Source organism: Bidens hawaiensis, unplaced genomic scaffold (genome assembly GCF_021521415.1).
Source record: "Bidens hawaiensis isolate Kalapana, Puna unplaced genomic scaffold, B.hawaiensis_p1.1 tig00035909_1, whole genome shotgun sequence".
In the NCBI taxonomy this organism is placed as follows: Eukaryota; Viridiplantae; Streptophyta; class Magnoliopsida; order Asterales; family Asteraceae; genus Bidens; species Bidens hawaiensis.
In genome coordinates, this window is record NW_027496250.1 from 37,432 (window position 1) to 42,965 (window position 5,534).

Genomic DNA, 5,534 nt, shown 5'->3' on the forward strand with positions numbered 1-5,534 from the left:
ATAACTATTAATACGGTACAAGATGATAAAAGGTTGTCAATGTTCAACTCTTTAGTATGCATGCAATTGGCGATGGCCACTTCCAACATAAGACACAAGTCACTAATAGTGGAAAGGATAATACATTATAGAATCTGTTGAAGAAGTAATATTTCTTGGATTTGCAATATTATTGTTTGGGTTCTTGCCTTTGTTGCAACCGTTGCTGACAAAAAAGAAAAGAACCAAAATATGTTTTGTATTCATGATCACCATTGGTTTTATAATTCAAAGTATCGTTTGATAACAGCCTGATGTGTAAATCTTTTACAAAAATACAGCAGATAGATGACCATTATAAAGATGGCAACGAAATCACATCATCCAATTATATAAAACTTCAATCCATTAATCAGGACCACATCAATAAAATTCAAACATTTTTCATGCTATAAACTTCAAGCTAATCACATTCAATTCATTATTAAGGATTTTAACTAAGCACGAATTCGAAGAGCCAATTGGATGTCCTTAACCATGACTGTGACCCTCTTGGCATGAATGGCACACAAGTTGGTATCCTCAAACAGACCCACCAGGTACGCCTTCGGCCGCCTCCTGAAGTGCCAACACAGCATGACTCTGGAACCTCAAGTCAGTCTACAATTACCAAACACATTCATGATCAATTGAGTGCATAAACAATTAATTAATATTGTAAGATTAAATATATAATATTCACCTTGTAATCCTGAGCAATTTCACGCACAAGCCTCTGGAATGGCGATTTACGGATTAGGAGTTCGGTAGTTTTCTGATACTTGCGGATTTCACTGTATTCATAAACAGAATCAATGAGTACACATCAGTTATCCCATTACTAACAAAACAAGGGTTAAAAGATAGGCTCACCGAAGTGCAACAGTTCCAGGACGATAACGATGAGGCTTCTTCACTCCTCCAGTTGTCGGTGCACTTTTCATAGCAGCCTGCAGATGTAAGTTAAAAAATTAATATTCCAAAATCTGAATAAATGGTAACTGTTAACAACTTCATGCAGAAAACAATATAGCACGCGTACCTTGTGAGCCAGTTGCTTTCTCGGAGCCTTTCCACCGGTAGACTTGTGAGCGGTTTGCTTCGTACGAGCCATTGCTAAAACACCACAGAAACTAAACCTCTAAGTAAGTAATCAGATACTGAATGATTTGGAATGCAATTGTGTAAAGAATATGTAGGCATATATGTAGTAGGTTGGTGAATGAGAGATTATGGGTGTGCTTTTTTCTGATTGGTTGCTTGTTTGAGTGGATGATTTCTATTGGTTACATTTATGTGACTAGGATCACAATTTGTGTTTTTTTTTTCTTCTTGAACACGTTTTTGTGTTTCTTTTGTCATATTCATTATTGCCTTGTATTTCATTAAATTAAATTCTATTAATAAATATTTTATAGTCTTTTATTGGCTATAAATATTTGATAAATGACGATCCATGTTTCTTTTATGTCTTATTTATTGATGTTTATTGTTAACTTAAATTAAAATTCTAATTAGATAAAACTAGGGTAATCATCATTCATGTTCATATAAAATAGCAGTCCTCATCTTTTATGTTTTAAAAATAAATATTCATCATTTATGTTTATATTTTATTATAATTTTTATATTTGATATTTTAGAGACTGTTTGGAAATTGATGAACCATTAAGTATTGTATCATAAAGAGGTCTAAATGGTTTAAAGAGTCTGAGCTAGTAAGATTTGAACAAGTTAAAGTCTGTTTGTTTGGATATCTGAATATAACTATACAAAATGACTATCTTACTCTCTGACCTATTTTATGTTGAATGAAATGTATCTGTTTGTTTAAAACTCCGAATGATAATAAGACTATCAGGTGTGGAGCCCGTTTTACCGTTGAAATGGTGACATGGCAGGCGGTGCCGGCGGCGAACACTGCCCCAGGCATGGCGGGGCGGCCCGGCGGCAAAGTTATCATGGAAATTTCACCGCTAATATTGCCTCTCGAATGCTCCCTTTAATTATAAAGCCATTTATTTTTAATATATTCCAAAACATATAGCTGAGGTTTTTTTGAGTTGAAAGCCAAAGTGAAAGAGGAAGATTAGGCTGGAAAAAATATTTGTAGAATATAGATAGTTAAGGAAGAGGAAAGTTAGAGAAGATGAGCTGTGTACTATATTTTTTAATATATTAATATAATGTTTTATTCTTTATTACTTATATTACTTTTGATTTTAATTATATTAATAATATTACGTTTTTTATTTAATATTTCAAATGTAATTTTCTTTATTTCAGTTTATTATATGCAATATTTAACGTCAAATGTTTTATTTTTTCTTATTCTAGTTAATAACCTTTAGAAGATTAAATTAAATTAACTTTAGTTATATAAATTATTATTTTATAAAAAATAGAGGAAAGTTGTGAATTGGTAACCATTTCCATAGTATTATGAAAGATGGTGAAGTAAAGTGGAGTATGATATGGCGCTGAGTTGTCACTAGAAAATAGAAAGTATAATGGTACCCATACCTTTTAGCCTAAGTATAAAAAGAAAATACAAAACATCATAGAAAATTCAAATTACACATTATTACTTCAAAATCCGTGAAAACATATTAAAATCCAAGTATAAGTTAATACTTCGCATACAAAATTAACTTTATTAATTTGAAATTAGTTGAGCAGCTATCTCGTCACGCAAAGTAGTCATATACTCAATGCCTTGTGAACCTCATTCTATGTTGTCAACGAACTGGCCATCACTTTCTCCACCTTGTATATCAGAAAAGATTGTGTTCTCATCGTAGTCCATAAATAACTGATCATGAATATTGCATTTCCTTATAAAATTATGAACAGTGAAACAAGCAATCACTATATCTCTTTGTATTGGAAAATGAAAGGGAGCCATTTGTTTTAGAATTGGGAATCTAGCCTTCAAAACACCATACGAGCGTTCAATAACATTTCTGAGTTTTGCATGAGCATGATTGGATCTTTCTTCCTTAGTTAACGCACACTGTCGTTGTAAATCGGCTAACCAATAACTTGTATTACGATAAGGTGCCATAAATCCACGAGTGTTTGTGTATGCAACATCGCAAAAGTAGTATTTATCTGTAACGTTGGTATCAAAACTATTACCAAAAAAATAGTGCATTTAATAATAAAAATTGATGAATGATTAATAACCTGGTGGGAGGAAGGAAAGCCAGAATTTGAGTTAAATGCAACTTCTTTTAAAACACGTGAATCATGTGCCCTCCCATCCAGCCCATACAAATGTGAATATCATAACAAAATCACAAAATTTCTTTAGACATTTTGAAAACATTCACCTTTTCCTCTTCCCCTATAACGATTTTGTTGATCAACAGGCACGACCGCATGTATAAGAGTTCCATCTAACGCACCTATTGCTCCATAAAATATTTGTTTTAGCTTTCTTTGTCGCTATGAGGTATTTGTGAATTCATTAGAAGACGTTAAGATTATAACTTCTCTTGCGAAATTCATCATTGCATTTAGGACTTTGATGAAAACATCTGTGAATCGTTTCGTTGAGTGTTGAAACATTCATTTAACCACTCGAAAGCACTCTTATGTCATATAACAATAAAAGAATAGTCACCTTTTCTTCCAAACTTGTTGACCTACTACTTTGCAACCAATTTCTTTGCTTCAAATGATTGCACAATAGTACAAATGCATCACGTGAAAGACGTATAATCTCATAACATTGTGTAGAAGATCAATGCAACAACTCCTGTGTGTATGCATGACCGGTCAATGCTGAATTTAGGTCTCTTATCCTTTTAATTCTTCTTGAGGCTAATCCTAGCTAATGCCAACAAAGGAATATGAACACTATAATCTTATCGTCCAAATCCATAAACAACCTGTCATAAAAATTACCAACATTTGCATAAAATCCATAAGATAACATACAAATAATCCTATCATAACATCAACATCACATTACAAAATCCTACATAACATAATATCCAAAGAAAATCCTACATAACATAACATCCAAAAAATCATCCACAAAAAATCCTATCCATGACACATAAAATTAAACAATCCATTCTTCGATCCCGCGTTCTTAACCCATAGCTAACAAACGTGTGGCTGAAGTCGTAACCACACTTTCCTTCCTCAAATCAGCACTTTCACCAAAAAGCAAAGTGTCGTTTGATATTTGGCATCAAGTTCTCCCCATTTCAATGTCTCCAACTTCTCCACGCATGCATCCATGTCATTAGAATGATTGTGATTTTCAATCAACATATATTTGCCATCTTTGTAATATTATCCCCCAACTTCCAATTAGCTTTGAATTACATGTTTCCTTAACTTTACGTTTTTCCCTTGACCGACCGAATGACTCCGTATTAATATCTTGAGTCAAGATCATTTAAATTTTTGTCAGACATTTCCCCAGAAGGACGAGGAAGTGTAGAAGATGGCTCCCAGCTGTCAAAGCCATTTGAAGTAGAGCCCTCAAACAACTTAATACAAAGCTCGGGGGTAAAGAAGTAACACACTTCTCAAAGATTCTATGACTTTGTTGGTCTATGTGAAAAATATTATAAAATACTAGTATATGTAATAATAGTTATTATTTATACAAAGAAAATACCTTTATCTCAGTTTGTCATTCTTTTTCCTACAAGTTAAAACTGTTTATTACAGGATCGTAAACGTTGCCGGTTTTGTTTTATAACTTTGACCAAACAACAAATTTTGATTTAAAATAATCGTAATGGTTCTTCATTTGTTTTTGATCCACAATAAAGTTATGTTCTATTTTTAGTTTCTCCGCTACATTCTTCCATGATATTGGTTTAAAGCTATTTCCTTGAAGTCCATGGAGTGTTATTTCGTGAAGACATGTTTCAAGAAATGTTTACTCAATAGCCTCGTGAATCCAATGGATCATACTCTTTTTTTGTGTCATTTATTTACGGGTCATTTCTTTTTGGGCCATTTCTAATAAAACAAACAACCACAACGAAGGTAATCGCAACAACTTAGGATCGAAGATTAAAACTAGAAGATAAATTTCTCTAAAATTTAATCAAGAATACAAGCTTCAAAAAGTTATCTAGTGTTCATAACAACAATAAAAATAATGTAAAGTACAAGCTCCACTACAAAAAAGATTAGTATTTGGGACTAAAAAAATAGTCTCTGATACTCCTTAATCAGTACCTAATGTGTATTAGGGACTGATTTGCCAGTCGCTAGCCAGTACAAATGCCTAGTCCTAGATAATGGTTTTAGTAACTAGAAATCAGTCTCCATTGTATGACACCAACATGGACTAACAATCAATCTCCGATACATGAAAATTCAGTCTTTAATGTATCCCTTAATACCATGTCATTTCAGTCTACAAACATTTTTTCGGTGACTGCAAATCAGAGTCGGATACTTCAACATTTCAGTCACTATTTTAAATATTTAGGGAATGAAAATCAATCCTCTAAGCATGTTTATAGTCCCTAATAAGTTTCGAT

At 32.7% G+C, this 5,534-nt stretch overlaps 1 pseudogene across 1 annotated transcript; it reads right to left on the bottom strand.

The window, feature by feature from the left end:
- Positions 1-217: 217 nt before the first annotated feature.
- On the bottom strand, positions 218-1,381 carry LOC143587866 (histone H3.3-like; annotated as a pseudogene). Its single transcript, XR_013144983.1, has 4 exons — positions 1,061-1,381; positions 892-968; positions 722-812; positions 218-639 (listed from the first exon to the last, which is right to left on the bottom strand). The product of XR_013144983.1 is annotated as a histone H3.3-like (transcript).
- Between the last annotated feature and the right edge of the window lie 4,153 nt (positions 1,382-5,534).